The following is a 22,226-nucleotide window of genomic DNA, read 5'->3' as shown; positions in this document are numbered from 1 at the left end:
ATGTAACTGCAGGGCACTTTCCCTGTATCGTCCCTTGAGAAGCTTTTATTGGTGGGAGGGGCCTGCAGTCAGACCAGATATCAACCCTCAGCCCACTGCTGGGGTGCAGTTGGAATGGTGTGTATGGTTATCTTTCCTTCTCCCTGGGGCAGGAGTCACTTTGGAGGGGTGCTGGACCCTGTTGTGCCAGGCTTGCAGCACTACTATGGATGGGCTCCAGGCAAGGGCATATTGGAGGAGGCAGGTCTGTAGGAGAATGCCAGGGTGGGACACACTGTTAGCAAATTAGGTAGGAAATGTTGCTGCTTTGCTGGTTCCTGCAGGTGTGTCCACGTGTCTAGGCTGGGGGGTGGGGGAAGAAAATGGGGCCTGCCAGCTCCTTTGTTCCTGGAGAAGTTTTGCCTCCAACACACATTCTGAGATTATTAACCATATCCCCTTCCTGTATACCCCAAGCTTCCCCCCCCCCAAACGAATGCTTCTATGCTGTATCTCCGTGGGGCTGTTCGTTGTGCTGTCTCTTTAAGGGTGGGGATTCTGTTTCCTCTCACCCACCTGGGTCTCCCAGAGCTGAGCCTGCTGATTTTTAAAGTTCCTGATGTTAAGCCCAGCTGGTTGTAAGAAGTCATAAAATTATGCCCCTTTGGTTTTCATGCAGGTTTCCCCATGCCACAAGTGATTGGTGTGAGGGTCTGGTCCTCTCCCCTTTCTGTACCTGTGGTTTCCCTCCCTCCCCTAGACAGTCCCAATGAGCTCTTGACAATGTCTCAACCCTTCTTGCTCTCTGCAGAGTGGCCTTGTCTCTACATTGAGTTGTGGAGAGTCTGTTCTGCCAGTCTTTGGGTCCTTTTCTGGGTTATTTACGCTGATGTACATGTTATCTAGTTGTATCCATGGGATGAGGTGAGCTTAGGGTCCTCCTATTCTGTGATCTTCCTCCCAGGTTCCAGAACCTCATTCCTTTTAGTGGCTGAGGAATATTTTATTGTGTGTTTCTACCATGTTTTGTTTATCTAGTCATCTGCTAGTGGATACATGGGTTGCTTCCACCTTTTGGCTCTTATGAATAATGCTGCAATGAAAAACTGTTGTAAAAGTATATGTTTGAGTTCTTGAATTCAGTTCTCTTGAGTACATACTTAAGTGTGGTATTGCCACGTCATTTGGTAATCATTGTTTAACTTTCTGAGGAACCACCCATACTGTCTTCTACAGCCACTGCACCACTTTACATCCTGAGCATCCGTGCAGAAGGTTCTTATTTCTCCATATCCTTGTCAATGTCCTTTGAAACACAAAGTTTTTAATTATGATGTCCCAATGTCTCTATTCTTTTTTTGTTCATGCTTTTATTGTCATAATTAAAAATACACAGCCAAATCCATGGTATGAAGATTTTCTTGCATGTTCTAAGAGTTTTATGATTTTAGCTCACACTAGTTTTATGATTTTAAGTTACTTTTTATATATAATGTGAGGCTCCAAGTTTATTTACATATATATGTGTATATACACGCACATACATACATAGAGCATTAAAAGGCAATAGTTTGAACCATTTGTTGAGGAGATCCGTTTTTCCTCATTGAATGGTCTTTCACCCTTGTCAAAAATCTTGGCCATACATGTATGGGTTTATTTCTAGACACCCAAGTCTCTTTCATTGTTCTGTATGTCTGTCCTTAAGCCATACTGCACTGTTTTGATTACTTTAGATTTGCAGTGTATTTTGAACTGGGAAGTGTGACTTCTCCAACTTTTTTAGAGTGTTTTAGATATTCAGGATCCCTTGCAATTACATTTGGAGGACCACATTTTCCATATCTACAAAAAAGGATATTGGAATTTTGATAAGGATTGTGTTGAATTTATAAATTGCTTAGGGTATTATTGCCATCTTAATATTAAGCCTTCCAATTGATGAACATGGAACATCTTTCCATTTTATTTAGGTTGTCTTTAATTTCTTTCACCACTCTCTTATAATTCTTAGTGTACAAGTGTTCCACTTTGTTAATTTTTTTCCTAGGTATTTTATTCTTTCAGCTGCTGTTGCAAATGGAATTGATTTCTTAATTTCCTTTTTGGATTGTTCACTACTGGTGTATAGAAACCCAACTGATTTTTATATAATCTTGTAACCTCCAACTTTGCTGAATTTATAGCTCTAGTAGTTTTCTTATGGATTTTTGGGGATTTTCTATATATAGGACTATGTCTTCTGTAAATAGACAGTTTTCAATGTGGGTTCCTTTGCCTTCTTGTAGTAATGCTCTATGATAATGTTGAATAGCAGTGGTGAAAATATGCATCCTTGTCTGTTCCTCTTCTGAGAAGGAAGATTTGACCTTTCACTATTGAGAATGGTGTTAGCTGTGTGATTTTTCAAAAATGCCATTTATCATGTTGAGAAGGTTCTCTTTCATCAACATTCATTTTTTTGACATGTCCAGTTGTTTTGGCACCATTTGTTAAAAAGACTGTCCTTTCTCCCTTGCACTGTTGTCAGAGTAGTTGACTATATTTGTCTGTTTCTGAATTGTGTAGTCTGTCCCATTTATCTATATTCTTGCACCAATTCCATATTGTATTGATTATTGTAGCCTTATAGTAGTATCAGTTGTTCAACTTTCTTCTGGATTATTGGTTTGGCTCTTCTCGCCTTATGCCTTTCCATATAAACTTCTGTATCAGTTTGTCAATACCCAAGAAGGAAAAAAAATGCTGGGATTGAGGATTGCATTGAATCTGTGGTCCAGTTGGGAATCCCACTTTGGTCATGGTGTATATTTTTTTTAATACACTGTTGGATTCAATTTACTAACATTTTGTTGAGAATTTATCACCTTTGTTCATGAGAGATGTTAGTAGTTTTCCTTTCTTGTAATGTCTTTGGTTTTTGTATTAGGGCAATGCTGGCTTCACAGAATGACTTAGGAAGTATTCCCTCTGCTTCTGTTTTCTGGAAGATTGTAAAAAATTGGTATCTCTTCTTTAAATGTTTGGTAGAATTCACCCATGCAACCATCTGGGTCTAATGTTTTCTGTTTTGGTGTGTTATTAGTTATTGGTTCATTTTTTTTTTTAAACAGATATAAGCCTATTCAGACCATCTATTTCTCCTTATGTGAGTTTTGTTAGGTTTTATCTTTCAAGGAATTGGTCCATTTTATTGCCATCAAATTTGTGGGCACAGATAATGTTCACATTATTCCTGCATTAGCCTTTTATTATACATTGAATCCATAGTGATGACACCTTTTTCTTCTCTGATATTAGTAATTTGTGTTTCTCTCTCTCTCTCTCTCTTTTTTTTTAATAAGCTTGGCTAGAGGCTTACTGATATTTTGAAAGAACTAGCTTTCTGTTTTATTGATTTTCTCCGTTGATTTCCTATTTGCAATTTCATTGATTTCTACAATAAAATAAAATAGGGCTTTTGTTCCTTTTCTTGTGCTTTCTTTGGATTTAATTTGCTCTTCTTCTAGTTTCCTAAGGTGAAAGCTTAGCTTACTGATTTTAGATCTTTCTTTTCCTACACACACACACACACACACACACACACACAGTGCTGTAAGTCACTCTAAGAATTGCCGTCACTGCATTCCACAAATTTTGATGTTGTATTTATCATTTTCATTTAGTTAGAAATATTTAAAAATTTCTCTTGAAGTTTCTCCTTTGATGCATGTGTTGTTTAGAAGTGAGTTGTATTCTCCAGGTATTTTGGGATTTTCCAACCCTCTTTCTGATACTGATTTCTAGTTTAATTAAATTGTGGTTTGAGAGCAGACATTGTCTGATTTCTTTTAAATTTCTTTAGGTGCATTTCATGGCTCAGAATATGGTCTGTCTTGGTGAATGTCCCATGTGAGCTTGAAAAGAATGTATAGTCTGTTTCTAATTGGATGAAATATTCTATATGTCAGCTATATCCAGTTGATTGATGATGCTTTAGAGTTCAACTATATCCTTACCAATTTTCTGCTTGCTGGATCTATCCATTGCTAATAGAGAGGTGTTGAAGTCTCCAACTATAATAGTGGATTTATCTATTTCTTCTTGCATTTATATCGGTGTTTGCCTTTAGGTATTTTGTGCTCTGGTTTTAGGCACATACACATTAAGAATTGTTATGTCTTCTTGGAGTATTGAGCCCCTTATCATCATATAATGCCCCTTTTTATCTTTGATAACTTTCCTTGCTCTGAAGCCTGCTGTATCTGAAATTAATGTAGTTACTCTGCTGTCTTTTATTAGTGTTATTAGCATGTATCTTAGTCTGTTCAGGCTACTGTGACAAAAAATACCACAGAGTGGGTAAACAACAAACATTTATGTCACATAGTTACGGGGCCTAGGAAGTCCAAGATTGAGATGCCAGCAGATTGGATGTCTGTTGAGAGCCTACTTCCTGGTTCGTAGACAACTGTCTTCTCACTGTGTCCTCATATGGCGGGAGGAGCAAGGGAGCCTCTAGGGTCTCTTTTATAAGGTCACTAACACCATTTGTGAGGGCTCCACCCTTATGACTTAATCACATCCCAAAGTTCCAAATTTCCTCACATTGGGTATTAGGCTTCAACATAAGAATTTTAGAGGGACACAAACATTCACCTAAAGTGGTGTGGTATCCCTTTCCCTGTCCTTTATTTTTAATCTGTGCCTTTATTTAAAATGGGTCTCTTATAGATAACATATAGTTGGCTCTCCCCTGTGTTTTGATCTACTCTGAAAATCTTTTAGTTGATGTATTTAGACCATTGACATTTAAAGCGATTGTTGATTTGGTTGTATTAACATCTACCATTTTGTAAGTGTACTTTTTGTTATTGTTGCCTTGTTTTTGTCTTCCATTCTTTTTCTGCCTTTAGTGGTTTCAGTTGAACATTTAATATGATTCTACTTTTTCTCCTACCTTAGTATATTAATTATATTTCTTTATTCTAGTGATTTCCCCACAGTTGCACTATACATTTACAACTAACTTTCAAGTAACAATATACTGGTAGTGAAATACTTTCTAACAAAATATTCCTAATTTCTTCACCCCACCTTCCATGGCTTGTATCATTGCTTTTGTTCATTTCATATATACATACACATATATAAACATTTAGATAAGCATACATAACTGAATACATTGTCGCTACTATTATTTTGAAGGAACTGTTATCTGTTATATTAAGAATCATAAAAATGAAAGTATTTTACCTTAATTTATTCCTTCTCTAGTACTCCCCCTCTATGTATATTTGCATTTCTGACCTATATCCTTTTTCTTCTCTCTGTAGAACTTATTTTAACTTCTCTTGCAACATGTTCCTTCGTTTTGTTTGTCTGAGAAAGTATTTTACCTTCACTTTTGTGTGTGTGTTTAAATCTTTTTTTTTTCTTAATTTTGGTAAAAAACACCTAACGTTAAATTCATGCTCATAATCATTTTTAAACACACGGTTCAGCAGTGTTAAACATATTATATTGTTGTATTGTAGATTTCTAGAACTTTTTTTTGTTTTAGAGAGAGAGAGAGAGAGAGACAGAGAGAGAATGAATCCCAAACAGGATCCATGCTGTCAGCACAGAGCCCGACACAGGCCTCAAACTCACGAACCGTGAGATCATGACCTGAGCTGAAATCAAGAGTCAGATGCTTAACTGACTGAGTCACCCAGTCACCCCTAGTTTTCTAGAACTTTTTAATCTTGTAACTCCGAAACTATATTCATTAAGCACTTATTTCACCTTTCCAGTCCTCCCAGTTTTTGGGAATCACTTTTCTCCCTTCTATTTGTATGGTTTTGAATACTGTAGGTACTGCATATGAGTAAAATCATATAATTTTTTGTCCTTCTGTTAACTTACCTATTTTGCGTAATGTGTCCTCTAGGTTTATCCATGTTATAGCACATGACAGAATTCCCTTTTTTTTAAAGCCTGCACAGTATTCCACGGTATGCATATACCTAAAGTTTTCTTTATTCTTGCGTCTGTTGATGGACATTTGGGTTGCTTTCACCTCTTGGTGATTGTGAATAATGCAGTTGTGAACATGGATGTGCAAATAACTTGAGACCTTATTCTGAATTCTTTTGGGTATATATCCAGAGTTCGGATTGCCAGATGATGTAATAATTCTATTCTTAATTTTTTTTTTTTTAGGTAAAATTTAGGTACTGTTTTCTATAATTACTGTGCCATTTTACATTTCCACCAACCATACATACATAAGGGTTCCAACTTTTCCACTTTCTTGCTAACATTTATTTTCTGTTCTTTTGATAATAGCCATCCTGATTGGTGTGAAGGGGCTATCTCGTGGTTTTGACTTGCATTTCCCTAATGATTAGTTATACTGAGTATCTTTTTATGTGCTGATTAGCCATTTTTATATCATCTTTGGAGACATGTCTATTCAAGTCCTTTACCCAAGTTTTCATTGGGTTATTTGTAGAAGCTCCATATATATATTTTTGGATACTAATTTTTCAGATATAGGATTTGCAATTACTTTCTTCCATTCTGTATGTTGCCTTTTTACTTTGTTGAGTGTTTCTTTTGACACACAAGTTATTTAATTTGATGTAATTTTTTTTTTCAACTTGTCTATTCTTTCATTGCCTGTGCTTTTGGGGTCATATCCAAGAAATCACAGCCAAATCTGGTGTCCTAAAGCTTTTTCCCTGTTTTCTTCTAAGAGCTTAGGTCTTACTTTTAGGTATCTCGTCCATTTTGTGTTCATTTTTGTATATAGGTCCAACTTCACTCTTTTGAGATGTGGAAATTTAGTTTTCCCATCACCTTTTATTGAAGAAACTATCCTTTCCTCATTGTATAGACTTGGCACCCTAGCCAAAAATCATGTGACCATACATGCAAGGGCTTATTTCTAGGTGCTTTACTTTTTTCTTTTGGCTTATGTATTTGTCTTTGTCCCAGTACTACACTGTCTTAATTACTTAAAATTACTGTGGCTTTGTACTAAATTTTGAAATCAGAGAATCTGAGGCCTTCGACTTTGTTGTTCTTTTTCAAGATTGTTTTAGCTCTTTGGTGTCCTTTGGGATTCCATTTGAATTTCAGGACTTTTTTTGCCTTATATCTGCAAAAAATGTCATTGGGATTTTGAAGGACATTGCATTGAATCTATAGATCACTTTAGGTAGTGTAAATATTTTAAGAATATTAAGTCTTCCAATCCATGAGCACAAGATATCTTCCCATTCATTTGTAACTTCTTTGATTTCTTTTAGAAGCGTTTTGTAGTTTTCAGTGTACAAATCTTTAACCTAGTTGGCTAAACTTATTCCTAAGTATATTTTTTATGCTATAATAAATGGGATTTTCTTAGTTTCCATTTTAGATTGATCATTATTAGTGTATAGGAATGCAACTGACTTTTCATTTTGTATCCTGTAACTTTGCTGAACATATTTACTTATTCTAACAATTTTTCTTGGAAATACTTACGGCTCTCCACATGTAAGATCAAGTCATCTGCCAACAATTTTTTTTTCTCCTTTCAAATTTGTATTCCTTTTCTTCATTTTTCTTGTGTAATTCCTCTTGGGAGGGAGGAGTGGGCATCCTTGACCTATTCTTGATCTTAAGAGGAAAAGTTTCAGTCTTTCCCCACTGCACATGATGTTAGCTGTGAGTCTTTAATATATGGCTTAATTTATTATGTTGAGGTAATTTCGTCCTATTCCCATTTGTTGTATTTTGTTTTGTTTTTTAATCTTTTGATGTTTATGTTTATTTTTTAAATGTTTATTTGTAAAGTGGGGGAGGGGCAGAGAGAGGAGGAGACACAGAATCTGAAGCAGACACCAGGATCTGAGCTGTCAGCACAGTCTGATGCAGGGCTCGAACTCATGGACTGTGAGATCATGACTTGAGCCAAAGTCGGACGCTTAACTGACTTAGCCACCCAGGCGCCCCTGTTGTGTTTTTGTTTTTAAATCATGGAAGTGTATTGAACTTTCTCAAATTTCCTGTCTGCACTGAGATGATCATGTTTTCTCTCCTTCATTTGTTAGTATGGTGTATTATATTGATTTTTCATATGTTGAACCATCCTTGCTTTCCATGTATTAATTTCACTCAGTTGTAGTGTATGGTCCTTTTAATGTTCTGTTGAATTTGGTTTGAGAATATTTTCTCTAGAGTTTTTGCATCAATATTCTTCAAGAATTTGGTTTGTGATTTTATGTCTTTGGTTTTGGTTCTAGGGTAATGCTGGCCTCATACAATGAGTTTGGGAATAGTTCCTCCTCTTTTGATTCTTTGGAAGAGTTTGAGGATTGGTGTTCTTTAAATGTCTGGTAGAATTTAACAGGCATATAGTTTTGGGCTGTTCTTTGTTGGGAGATTTTGGAATACTGCTTTAATTTCACTAGTTATTGGTCTGTTAAGATTTTTTTTTATTTCTTCATGATTCACTCTTGATAGGTTGTACAATTCTAGGAGTTTATCCATATTTTCTTGGTTATCCACTTTGCTGGCCTATAATTATTCCTAATAGTCTCTTTTAATCCTTTTAATTTTTGGGACTTCAGTTGTAATGTCTCATATTTCATTTATAATTTTAGCCATGAATCTTCTCCCTTTCTTATTCTAACTGATGGTTTGTCCATTGTGTTGCTCTTTTCAGTAAACCAACTCTTTTGCTGATTTTTCCCCATTTTTTATTCTCTATTTCATTATTTCTGCTCTAATCCTCATTATTTCCTTCCCTCTGCTAACTTTGAGTTTATTCTTCCTTTTCTAGTTCCTTGAGATGTTATGTTAGTTTGTTGATTTAAGAACTTCCTTCTTTAAATATAAGTGTTTACTGCTATAAACTTTCCTTAGTACAGCTTTTGCTGTATCCCATAAGTTTTGGTATGCTGTGTCTTCATTTCCATTTGTCTCTAGATATTTTCTAAATTTTCTTTGTGATTTATTCTTGGACTCATTAGTTATTTAAGAGCACATTGCTGAGTTTCTACCTATTTGTGGATTTTCCTGTTTTCTTTCTCTTGATTTCTAGTTTCATTCCCTTGTGTTGGAGAAGATACTCTATTGATTTCAATCTTCTGAAATTTGTTAACATTTATTTTGTGGCCCAACATGTTGTCTACCTTGGAGAATGTTCCAGTTGCTCTTGAGGAGAATGTATATTCCACTGTTACTGGTTGGAGTGTTCTGTACTACAACTGTTTGGTATAATTGGCCTATAGTGTTGTTCACATACTCTGTTTCCTTATTGAACTTGTGTGATGGTTCTGTCCATATCTGAAAGTCAGGTTATTGAAGTTTCTTACTACTATTGTCATGCTTTTTCTTTCTTCCTTTAGTCAGTGTTTGCTTCATATATTTGGTACTCTAATGTTAGGTTGCATATATGTTTGTAACTGCTATGTTTTCCTAGTGAATTGACCCTCTATTATTATATAATGTCTTTGGCTCTTATGACAGTTTTCATCTTAAATTCTGTTTTCTTAGATTTAAGTGTGGCCACTTCTCTCTTGAGGCTCTCATTGGCATAGAATATCTTTTTCGACCTTTTCACTTCTACCATGTGTCCTTAGATATAAAATTATTCTCTTGTAGACAGCAAATAGTTGGATCTTTTATTTATTTATTTGAGTGTGTGCAAGCAGGGGAGAGGGAGGGAGGGAGGGAGGGAGGGGGGGAGAGAGAGAGAGAGAGAGAGAATCTTAAATACGCTTCACGCACAGCATGGAGCCTGACATGGAGCTTGATCCTGTGACCCTGGTATCATGACCTGAGCCCAAATAAAGAATTGAATGCTCAACCGACTAAAACACCCAGGCACCCCTTGGATTTTTAAAAAATCCATTCAGTTGATCTGTGTCTTTAATTGGTGTTAAGCCATTTACATTTAAAGTATTTACTGATGGGGAAGGACTTACTATTGCCATTTTATTCATTTCCAGTCTGTCTTGTAGCTTTTTTGGTCTCTTTCCCTCTTGCTGTCTTCATTTATATTTTGTTGGCTTTTTATGTGTATAATGACATGTTCTGATTTCTTTCTCATTTCCCTTTGTGTATATTCTATCAATAATATTTCATTTGTGATTATCATTGCAATTACACAAAACATCTTAAAAGTTATACAGTCTGTTGTAAACTGGTGACTTCAGTTATGTATAAAAACTACTCCAAATCTGCCTTCTCCCACTTTGTTAATTATACAGATTATTTTTATATTACATATATCCATTAACATTGATTTATAATTACTTTTTATGCTTTTAAAAAACATATTCTCTAAATTTTTGTGATTTGCTCACTGCAATTGCACTACTATAGTATTCTATATTCATCTGTCATTACTTATACCAGGGAATTTTATAGTTTCATTTGGTTTTGTGTTGCTTTGTGTTGTCCTCATATTTCATTTTATAGGACTTTTTCCAGAATGTCTTATAGGGAAGGTCTAGTGGTGATGAGTTTCCTGTTTTGTTTTCCTTTTCTTTTTTTTTTTTTTAATCAGGCAAAGTCTTAGTTTCTCCATTGTTTTTGGAAGAAGTTCTTTTTTGCTAGCTATAGTATTCTTTGTTGGCATTTATTTCCATTCAGTACTTCAAATATATTATCCCACTCCCTTCTAGCCTGCAAGGTTTCTTCTGAGAAATCTGATAATTTAAAAGCAGTTCCTTTGTGACAAGTCACATTTTTCTTGCTACCTTCAAAATTCTTTATCTGTGATTTTTGATAGTTTGATTATGATGTGTTTTGGAGTACATCTCTCTGGACTTCTCCTTGTTGGAACTGTTTGAGATTATTGAATTTGTAAGTTTATTTCTCTCCCCCAATTTGGGATATTTTGGCCAGTTCTTCAGGTAGGTTCTCTGCCCCTTTCTTTTCTTCCTTCTAGGATACCAGTAATGGATAGGTTTCTCAGTTTGATGATGTCCCAGATGTTCCTTAGGCTGTCTTCATTTTTCTTCATTGCTTTTTTAGTTTTGTTCTCTACCTTGGAAATTTCAAAAGGCCCATCTTCAAGTTCACAGATTCTTCTGCTTGGTCAAGTCTCCTGCTGAAACCCTCTATGAAATTTTCAATTCAGTTTTTGTATTCTTCAGTTCCAGAATTTGTTTGGTTTTTCATAGTTTCGCTTTGTGGATATTATTTTTCTCATGTATCAATTTCCTTATTTTGTTGTCTTTCTTCTTTTTAATTCATCTAAGGTCCTTTTAACAATACTTTTTGATTCTTTGGCAATTTTTAGATTTCTTTCTTTAAGTTTGGTTTCTGGAGATATAATTTGTTCTTTTAAATGTGTTATGTTTCCTTGCTTCTTTGTGTATCTTATTTGTTACTGGGATTTGGGCATTTGAATAATCAACCAACTCTCCCAGATTCTGCAGTCTGGTTTCTAACAGAGAGGACTTTCTCCCTGACTAGAGATATGGAGACCTCTCAAGCCCTTTCTGGGTATGCACCCTCTCTGGGCTTGTGCACGTTATCTCCTGTTTGGAGAGGTTTGCTGGTTTCTACTCAGGCTCTCCCCCTGTTGTACATCTACAATATTGCAGCTTCTTGTGGTATAGTAAATTGTGATACTGGAGCTCTACCTAGTGTGTGCCTGTAGTACTGCAGACTCTAGGGCCTATTGGATTTTTTTTCCCAGAGATCCCCAACCTGGGGACTGTTAGTACGTGGACCCATCAAGACAAACTCCCCTTGGGCAGTCCCTCTAAAATTCTGACTTTGGACATACATTCTACCTCCCCAAGTAGAAAACAGGAATTGGGGGTTTCCTCCCAAACATGATGTATCAAGAAAGAGGGGCTTTGGTATGACAGAGTGGATAGTGTCATGCATTTTCTACTGGGCTTTTTGATGCTGTTGGCTTCACCCATGCCTGGGGTACAGAAACCTTTTGTTTTTTAGATTCCTTACAGGAACATCTGGTCTGTTATTAAGTCTGTGTCTCCATGGCCAAAGGCAGATCTAGGGCTTTCTTTTCTGTCATGCTGACATCATTCTTTTCCTTTGCTTTTGAAGGGTAATTTTGTAGGGTACAGAGTTCTGGGTTGGTGGGGTTTTTTTTCTTCAAGACTTTAAACATTCACATCACTCTTTTTGTTCACATGGTTTCCAAGGAGAATCAGATGCAATTCTTATCTTTGTGCCCATATAGGTAAAGTGTTTTTCCCCCTCTGGCTTCTTTCAAAATCTTTTTTTGTATCTTTGATTTTTCTGCAATTTGCATATGATATGCCTGTCTAGGTGTAGTGTATTTTCAGAATTTATTCTGCTCCATGTTCTCTGATATTCCTGCCCCCCCCCCTTCTTTTTCCTTTTTGGATCTTATGGTAACATAAGGGAGAATTTTCAGTCATTGCTTCAAATACTGTTTCTGTGCTTTTCTCACTTCTGATATTCTCATTGTGTATATGGTACACTTTTATTTTTTCTTTTAGTTATCCTACAGTTCTGGGGTATTTTGTTCTGTTTTTTTTTTCCTTTGCTTTTCAGTTTTGGAGGTTTCTATTGATGCATCGTTCACAGAGTCTATCTTCAACTTTGTCCAGTCTGTTGATGAGCCCATCAGAGTTATTCTTCTGTTAGTGTTTTTTGATCACTAGCATTTTAAAAAAATTCTTAGACTTCTCATTTTTCTGCTTACATTATCCATCTGTTCTTTCTTGTTGCCTGCTTTATTTATTAGAGCCCTTAGCATGTTAGTTATCTTAAATTCATGGTCTGATAGTTCCAATATCCTTGTCATATCTGAGTTTGGTTCTGTCTCTTCAAACTGGATTTTGCTGTTTAGCGTCCCTTGTAATTTTTTGTTGAAAGCTGAACATGATGTTCTGAGTTAAAGGAACTACAGAAATAGGTCATTGGTGGTGTAGTCATAAGGTGTGGGGGGATGAGAAGTGTTCTTTAGTCCTTTGATTGTCTCAGTCTTTTAGAAAGCTTGTGGCTTTGGGCTATGAACTTCACAAATGCTTCTCAGTTTTTTCCCAGCCTTTGGTGGGACCTGATGGCTATAGAGGTTGGAATTGGGTATTTGCCTTCTAACATGTTAGACTCTGATGAAAACCACAGTAGTTTATGGGCTGGTTAAATAGTTCTTCTTGGGTGCAGATTTGTTAAGAACAACATGCTCTGGCATATTTCAGAATGGCTGCTTTTCCCCCTCCCCTGCCAGAAGTCCAAGGGGATTATTCTCCAGTATTTGCTCTGAGAACCTGGTAGAGCTCCACAAGGTAAAACAAAAATGTTCCAGTTCCCCTGGATTCTTAACTCTTCGGCTTGTACAGACTGAGCCTCTGGCAACTCATTAATTACAGTTTAGGTTTCCCTACCCCAGTAGTAGTTCCCATGGAAGCCTCTGCTCAGGAAGTTTCTGCTCTGATTAGTTGTGATCTCTGTATCTACCTGTCTATAACTCCAATTTTGGGTGCAGTAGTTTGCCCTATGAGTTCACTTCTCTGATCTAAGGAATGATTTTTCAGTTTGCTCAGCTTTTTGTTAGAACAATGTTGACTTCTATGCTCCTTCTATGCTGGACCAGAACCCCCTCCGCCCCCCCCCCCCCCCAGAGTTTTCAACTCTCAAACTTGTCCATACTGAGCCTCCAGCAATTAATCAATTACAATTCATGTTCTTCTGTCCTGATATGGGCTCCCACAGAGTGGAAAATTCACACCTTGGTTATATGTGTCTCTCTGGATCATTGATTTACCTAGAAGTGAAACTGCCAAGTCAGAAAATATGTATGTCATCAAATTTAATGAGTGTGCCACACTCCAAGGGGTTTATACCAGTTTACCATCCTACAAGAGTTCTATGAGAATTGCTGTTATTTTACACATTTCCAGGTCAGTCCGGTATCCTTATAACGTTTTAGGTCTGGTCACATCTACCAATCTTCCTTTTGTGCTCTAGTACCAAGAAAGCTATTTGTTATTTCTAATATTTATTTTGAGAGAGAGAGATCACATGAGCAGGGGGAGGGGTAGAGAAAGAGGAGAGAGAATCCCAACTAGGCTCCACGCTCACATGGGGCCTGATACTACATACTGTGAAATCATGACCTGAGCTGAAATCAAGAGTCACGCAACTAACTGAGCCACCCCAGTGCCCCTATTTGTTAATATTACTGATTTATAGATTACTTTTGAAAAATGCTTTTAAAAAATACTCCTCTTATGTAACTTCTATAGTTAATTCTGAATTTAAATATCTATTCATGCATTCAGTAAATATATACTGGGCCCTTGCTGTGCTCTATCTAGGCACACTGTTGTACCTTAACATTAAGGATGCAATGGTAAACATAAATCAACAAGGAACTGTCATATTTCAAGTTTCTTATAAAATTAATATCTCACACTGGTTTTCCTTACCGAATAGAGAGTTTAGAAAACATTTTGATTTAATTCGTCTTTTTGTAACTTCCCAATACATAAAATTAGACAGGCCTTTCATTTTAAAATTAGCCTACACCTTGAAGATATTTTTTGTGTGTGTTGTATTATTTTCAATTTCTATGAAACATTCATACCTAGCAAGGCTTACTTGGTAGGAACCTAAATATTTGCCCCAAATTATAGTTAAATCACAAGCCATTTAAATTCAGTTACACTAGCCCTAAAAATAGTTACCAGCAGCTGCCAGAGTTCCAAACCTTTGCTAATGTGTCCTCTATTGTATCCACTGACACTAAATAGTTTCTAATTTGCACAGCCACATTTGGAGAGTGTAAAACTTTGTTCTTAACATACCTGTGATTATCCTGTTTTAAGCCAAATTAGGAGAAATTTAGAACCAATGAGTAAACGGATTAATTTCCTCTTAGAAGTGGCAGACTAAGCACATTTTAATAGTTGTTATTGTCTGTGAAAAAGTCATACTTCTTTGCCATAATTATGAATGAAAAGGTTAAGATAAAAAAAAATGGTTTCCATATCAACATAGAATTGGAAACCACATTAATTTTTTTAAAAAGTTTGCCAAAAACCTTAAACTTGATTTTTATTTCTTGGTTCAGATGCTTGGGGCTACACAGTCGAGAGTGTGAAAAGACTGTCAGGTTCTGCACTTTCAAAGGCTAATGATAATGTTGAAAACTGAGTTTTTTGTTTTGTAAATGTTTAATTTTGAGCATGAGTGGTGGAGGGGCAGAGAGGGAGACAGAGAATCCCAAGCAGGCTCCGTGCTGTTAGCACAGAACCCAGCACGGGGCTTGAACTCATGAACTGCAAGATCATGACCTGAGCCAAAATCAAGAGTTGGACACTGAACCAACTGAGCCACCCAGGTGCCCCTATGCCTTTCAAGTTTAAGTCAGTAAGTACTTACTGAAGTAAGCCAGTTTGTCAAAAAGAAATCCCACCCACTTTTTCTTGTGGTAAATTATCTTAGCAAGAATTCTAAATCCAGGCTGCAACATAAAATTGCACAGGTTGTACACTGCACAGCTCTAGGAGGTTATTGTTCATTCTTTGCCATCAGATTTTTATTATTTTTAACAATTATTTTTTGGCAGAGAGTAATAAAATGCCTTAAGGTAGTACTGCTTTTTTCTTAAAAGCATACTGTGCATAAAGGTGCCAACTGAGCCAGTAGAATTTCTGGTCTGAACACAGAATGATTGATGTAGCACTAGAACCATCTTGAAAACCAACCATCCATGCAATCACCCAAATCCAGAATGCAGACACATTTATGGGACAAAGGACCGAGTTTATTTAACAAATAAGATACACAATGGGGGCACGGTATTTTTAGATTAAAAGAGACAAGTTACCAACCAGGTGCAATGTTTGGATGCTGCTTGGATCCTAGTTTGAGTAAATATCTGTAAAAAATTATCTGTTTTGAGGCAACTGAGGAAACTGAATATGCCTTGGGTACTGGATGATATTAAGAAAATAGTTCATTTTTTTAGATGTGATAATAGCCCTGTGGTTGTTTTTTTAATGTCCTTATCGTTTAGAGATACATACTAAAGTATGTGTTGTTAAATGTTATGTCTCAATGTTTGCTTTAAAATACTTAAGGGCTGGGTGGCTCAGATGGCTGAGCGTCCAACTCTTGATTTCAGCTCAGGTTATGATCCTAGGGTCATGGGATTGAGCCCTTCATCAGGCTCCGCGCTGAGCGTGGAGCCTGCTTAGGATTCTCTCCTTCTGCCCCTCTATCCCACTCATGCTTTCTCTTTCTCTAAAAAAAAAACAACAAAAAAGCAAAAACAAAATCTTAAGGAAAAAAGTAGAAGGTGGATCTAACAAAAATAGTATATTGAGAATTGCTGAAACTCAGTGATGGTAATATGAAGTCGTCTTATAATTTTGTGCACGTTTGAAAACTTCTCTCATTAAAAAAGAAAAAAGGAACTACATATTCTTACTGGATCTAGTAGAAATCCAGTAGAAATCAGTGAACAATGTTCATTATATTACCTCTTCTTTCTGCAGGAATTGTTCCATTTTAGGAATTATAGAGGGCCCCCAAATTCCGCTGAAGTCACAAGTTATTTCCTTTCCTATAGCTGGTTCCTGGGTTTTCTTCTACCACAGATAAACTTTGGCAATTTGTATCACAGCCATAATAACTGGAGGGGTGGGAGTAGTTCTTATGAATCCCATAGCGGTGTGCAAGTCAGCAGTTAATTTTTAGGAAGTCAGCAAAATGGTATGGTGGAAATACAAGATTTGGAACCAAAAGACTTGGTTTTATGACTAGATGTGTGACCTCGAGCTAACCACTTAACCTACCTCTGATAATACCTGCACTAAGTACCTCTAAGATATGAGAAGAAAATCATGACTTTCAAGTACAAATGACAAAATCATGACTTTTCAAGTGCAGATTATTGTAGACCAGAACTAAGCAAGTCTAGGCTCTTGTTAACTATATTCAGGATGTCTTAACTTCTGAAGAAAAAGAAATGTGAAGTTGTTATGTGACAGTGTCTGCTTTAGGTCTTATTAGATGGTTATTCCTCTCAAGTACTCAGAATTGTTTTCTAACCATACAAAGCACATTTGTTTAGTACTCTGTTATGGGAAATGTTTGCATGTATATTGCTCCATTTGGCCTCTTAATCCATGACCTATTTTTATGAATTTTTTTTAAAGATGTTTTTCTCCATCCAATAGTATTATGTCAGCAAACTTTCACAGGCTGATCATCTTGTGTGACTCATTTTAGTAATTAAACACACGTTTAACTGGTTCCATATTGGCCACAATCAGGAAGAAACAATGAAACTTTCACAAAGTTAGGTTACAGTTTCTGCCCTCCAGGGGTAAAAAAGGTATGCTGTGGTCCAGAGATTCTCAACCTTTGTCTGCTTTATGCTGCCATAGACTTTACATGTGCAATTCAATGCCATCAGTAACTTCTCTTATATGTCTGTTTCTCGGTCCTGGCGTGTCGTGGGTTGAGTAGGCACTTGGTAGCACTGCTTCTGGTCAGTCATCAGTACTTTTAGTCTTGTTCTTCTGTAAAACAGGAGGCTCCTTTGCTGCCATTTATCTTTTGGTTCACTGCTTAACAGCAAACATTTGAGAGTTTTGTGTGCTAGGCACAGATCTGTGGGCTTTGTATCAGATTATCTTCTCCTTAGTTCTTGCCTCTTCCTAGTGAGCTGTTTCAGATGACATCCATGCTTTTATGTCCTACCCAGACCTTTCTTCTAAGCTCCAGGCCAGTCCCATATCTCCAGTTAGCTAATAGACATCTCTGCCTAGATAACCTATACAATCTTCACACTTAATTATGTCCCAAACTGTTTTCCCTTCTGCATTAGTCAGCATATATTTGACCAGCTACTGTGTTTGGTGTTGGGAGATCGGAACTCCCTGTCCATAATGATACACAGCAAGAAAACCTCCATGGTTTATTCTGAGAATCATTTATATGTAAGAATAAAGTCAAACTTCTACTTTAAGCCTAAGGGTCTTATGGTCTGAGCCTTTTACCCCTCACCTCATCCCATTCTCTTTGCATCTTACATTCTAGCCACATGGGCTACTTCCTGTGCCACCCATACATCCCTGCTTTGTTTACCTCTAAGTCCCTATTCTTCCTTTAACCTCTGCTTTAATATAATTCATGGTGTCGAGCAGGCACTTATTCTATATTTGCCATGTAAATGTCCATGTATGTCTGTTACTATAATGGACATTTTAAAAAACTTACGGATCAGAAATGTGATTCCCATTTTCAAAGAATTTCTAATGTAGGGCAAATGTAATTTATATATATTTCCATGGAAAGTAAGATTTCCCATCACAATACAACATTTCTTATATTACAATAAAATGTGTGATCCAGTGAGAAAGTCTAGATACTCTACCTTTGCAGAGAGAGTGCGTTCTGACACACTGTGGTCTAAATAAGCTGCACATGTTGTTCAGGCTATAATTAATCTTTAGTAACAGTTACACATTATTTCAGGATAAAATATAATCACAAAACACTAAAACCATCTCTTTATTATTTAGAATTAACTTACCCATTCTTGGTTTATTAAAAAAAAATGTTTTTAAACGTTTATTTTTGAGACAGAGACAGAGCATGAATGGGGGAGGGGCAGAGAGAGAGGGAGACACAGAATCTGAAGCAGGCTCCAGGCTCTGAGCTGTCAGCACAGAGCCCAACGCGGGGCTTGAACTCACAGACTGTGAGATCATGACCTGAGCCGAAGTCGGACGCTTAACTGACTAAGCCACCCAGGTGCCCCATTCTTGATTTAAAAAAGAAATTGCCAGCCTGTTAATTTGCTTCCATTCCCTCTCCTGCTCCTCTTGTATCCTAATAATGCCAAATAAAACACTTAAAAGTTAAGCAAACAGCCATCATTTAAAATTACATACATCATCTTTGATTTACCCCCTCTCTTTTATTACGTACGCCTAGTCCCCAGATTCAATGAGTTGTTCTTTCAAAATGATTATTGGATCAGAGCATCTCTATCCATTCTTGTTACCACTGTATCGTGCAAGCCCTTCATCAGTTTGTTACTTGAATCTTGGGAGTGACAATCCAGTCTTACTGTCTTTAGGCTCACTGAGCTCTGTATCCCAGGCCTGGGTCCCTTCAGCACACTGATCAACACTTGTTAAGATGCTATTTCATACATCAGTCATTCCTCTGCTTGAAAGCTTTCAATTGATCTCTATGGCCTAAGAAGTCATTTCAGAGTCCTGTTAGTATTCACAGCTTTTCATAATTTGTCTCCACCACACTCATCCAACCTTATTTTCCACTGCTCTTTATCTCTAACCTTGCATAACTGATTCTGCTATGTTTATTTCTTCTTTGCAAACGCTTTTCAACTGTTATTCTCCCATTAGTATCTTCCTCCTTAGTTTTTCTAAATCCAGATTATCTTGAAGGCCTGACCCTAGTCCCTCTCCAAGAACCCTTCTCCTGTATCTCCTAGTACAGTCAGCTCTTCCTTCTTGTATACCATCTGATGATCAGTAGCCACAAGATCAGATATTGCCACTGTGCAAAACATTATAATCTTTATAGTACTTTTGTTGTCTTTAGAGCTGGCTGGCATATTCAACATTGGACCTGGATAGTAAAATCTGAGGCCAGCTTTACTCCATCAGTCAGGATCTACAGAATTTATGTACATTATATAAAAATATTTAGCCTTTTGTACTTAGATTTATGTGATTAGGTCTTCTGATGAGCAATTGGAGGCAGAAATCAAGATTTCCTGGGAATAACTTGGGTATTCATATATTCCTTCAATAAATATTTACTGAGTACTTTTACTCTGTGCCAGGCACTCTTCTAGGTGCTAGGGAAGCTGCAATAAATAAAAAAGAAAAAAAAATCCAGCCTTTGTGGAGCTTAGTGGGGGCAAATGAACAAATAAAAAATAAAGTCACATAGCAGTAAGTGCAATAAAGAAAAGCAAATGAGTGATAGGAGAGGAGATGGGATACTATTTTAGAAAAGACAGGGAAGACTTCTCTGAGGACACTTTGAACAGAGAATAAACAGGGGTGAAGGGAAAGGGAGAACACTGCAGCCAGAGGAAGAGAACTACATAGGTCTTGAGACAACAGTGTGACATATTCAGGGAACAGTAAAGAGCTTGTGGCCAGTATGGTAGTGGGGTGGAGGGAGAGTGATTAGAGAGGAAGTCAGAGATAGACGGGGAGCTAGATCGTGCCAGGACAAGGACTTGTGATTGTATCACGTGATGCTGTAACTTGGGTGGGCTTTGAGCATTAGAATGACCTGCTCAAAGTACTGTGGCAAAGGATCCTTTATGCTGGTGAATGGAGAACAGACTAGGGATTGATAGTGAAGCAGGGAGAGTTCATATGGGATGTACCAGGTGAGAGGCAGATGCTGCCCGTTTAACCAGCCATCATGAAATGAACAAAGGCTTTGTGGTATTTGTTATTTAGCATGTATTTATTGGGAGCCCAGTCTGTAATAAGCACTATATGAACACTGGGGATATAATGGTGAGTAAAAGACAGTCCATCTCTTCACAAAGCTAAGAATCTATAACTAATGCTAGTTAATATTCTGTGTTGAACTGTTTCAGGGGAAACCTGTTCTGAATTTACTCTTAAAAACCAAATCAGAAAAGAAAATATTTCTCTGTTCCTCTAACAGAGTACTTACTTACATAATGGCCACAAAGCAGTAAAATAATGAGGTTCCAAGTTGGGTAGGAGTTACTGTCATGCCTATGGCTTCTGAGAAATCAGTGCATTCTTGAGTTACCTGAGGGTGAACTATTTTATTATTTCATGTCCAGGAATAGAGATCTCAAGGTCTGCATTGTAGCTTTGAGGTGGACTGAAGGGGATTGAGACCCTGTAGGTTGGTTTGTATCATAGTACTCTTGATCTTTATCATTGGCCCGTAGCTCTGATTACTAGAACTACACCTTCAGTCCATTAACCTGTAACTGAAGAAGTCAGTGTACTTTATACCAAGTGAGTTAACTGGAATTAAACTGACTTGGGATGGGCATTGCACCCAATAAAAATCTGGTAATTTTCTATTTTAGATCTTGCAAGCATGTATCACACCTATTACATAAAAGCAAGCAAATCATGTACTCTGCATCATTTAGTTCTCGGAACAACCAACTAAGGAAAGTACTGTCATGACCATTTATAAGGAAAATGAGACTCAGACAGATTACGTATAATACCTGAGGGTGCAAAGCCAGGTAAACATTATATATCAGGGCTGCAATGCAAATTCTTGACTTCTGACACTGTACTTGTAAATACTACCTACCCTATCTTTACTCTTCAGTTACTACCATTTCAAAATAAAATAAGTTGTCTCCTGACTTTAATCCTTCCCATTCCTCTTTTCTTGTCCTCTCCCCACCCCCAGCTGCACTTAACCTCCTTCCTAATTTACTATGTCAAAGAGAAAGAATTTTTTTTTTTTTTGAGGTGAAACTAATTTCCCAAAGTTTCAGGTCTACCAGCAGTATATGAGAATACTTACTTTATCATATTCTACAATAACCAGGTAAATTACCTATTTATATTTCTGTTCTTATAACTATGCACTTTTTAGAAGAACATTTAACGTATGATTTTTTTAAGTCACTTTTGCTGCACTGAGGGTTGTAATTAAATATTGGACCAATCTAGTTGATAGGCAAAAGTATCTAGAGGTGGGGTGCCTGGGTGGCTCAGTCGGTTAAGCGTCCAACTTCAGCACAGGTCACTATCTCACGGTCTGTGGGTTCGAGCCCTGCATCAGGCTCTGTGCTGACAGCCTGGAGCCTGCTTAAGATTCTGTCTCCCTCTCTTTCTGACCCTCCCCCATTCATGCTCTGTCCCTCTCCATCTCTCAAAAATGAAAAAACGTTAAAAAAAAAAAAAAGTATCTAGAAGTAATTCTGCTATATGTAAAAGTAATGTAGGCCCAGTGCATCCTCCACTTTAACTCCAAGGGTGCCTGAAGCTGCTCAAGTTTTTTGTTTAATTTCTTTTATATGAGGGAAAAGAAAAATAACTACTGGATTAGAACACGCAACTACTTAGGGATATACATAATTTGAGTTTGTTGATGTTGGCTCTGGAAGGGTGTTGCAAATCTTGATCTTCTAGGGGCCTGAAAAGGAATAATGAAAAAAGAATAACAATACCTTTAGTACTTAATGTAAGTACTTGAGGTCTGGCACAATATTTATCATTATCAAGTCCCTTTAATTTTGCCTTTTAACTTCAAGATAATGACAAATCTTT

At 36.9% G+C, this 22,226-nt stretch overlaps 2 protein-coding genes across 12 annotated transcripts in view; one reads left to right on the top strand and one right to left on the bottom strand.

Moving 5' to 3' along the window:
- PFN2 (profilin 2) overlaps positions 1–22,226 on the bottom strand; it is a 103,290-nt gene that overhangs the window by 62,060 nt on the left and 19,004 nt on the right. For 2 of the 6 annotated variants that reach the window (XR_006718648.1, XM_045503301.1), the window contains one exon: positions 15,691–22,092. The exons of the other annotated variants lie outside the window; for them this stretch is intronic. The gene's annotated coding sequence lies outside the window, so the exon portion shown is untranslated. Of the gene's footprint in view, positions 1–15,690; positions 22,093–22,226 lie in introns of those variants that run through there. 6 annotated transcript variants of the gene reach the window in all.
- The window catches only part of RNF13 (ring finger protein 13), a 165,179-nt gene that overhangs the window by 133,204 nt on the left and 9,749 nt on the right, over positions 1–22,226 (top strand). The gene's annotated exons all lie outside the window — the stretch shown is intronic.

Source organism: Leopardus geoffroyi, chromosome C2 (genome assembly GCF_018350155.1).
Source record: "Leopardus geoffroyi isolate Oge1 chromosome C2, O.geoffroyi_Oge1_pat1.0, whole genome shotgun sequence".
Classification (NCBI taxonomy): domain Eukaryota; kingdom Metazoa; phylum Chordata; class Mammalia; order Carnivora; family Felidae; genus Leopardus; species Leopardus geoffroyi.
The sequence above is the reverse complement of the archived record's forward strand: the minus strand, read 5'-3'. Positions and strand labels throughout refer to the sequence as shown.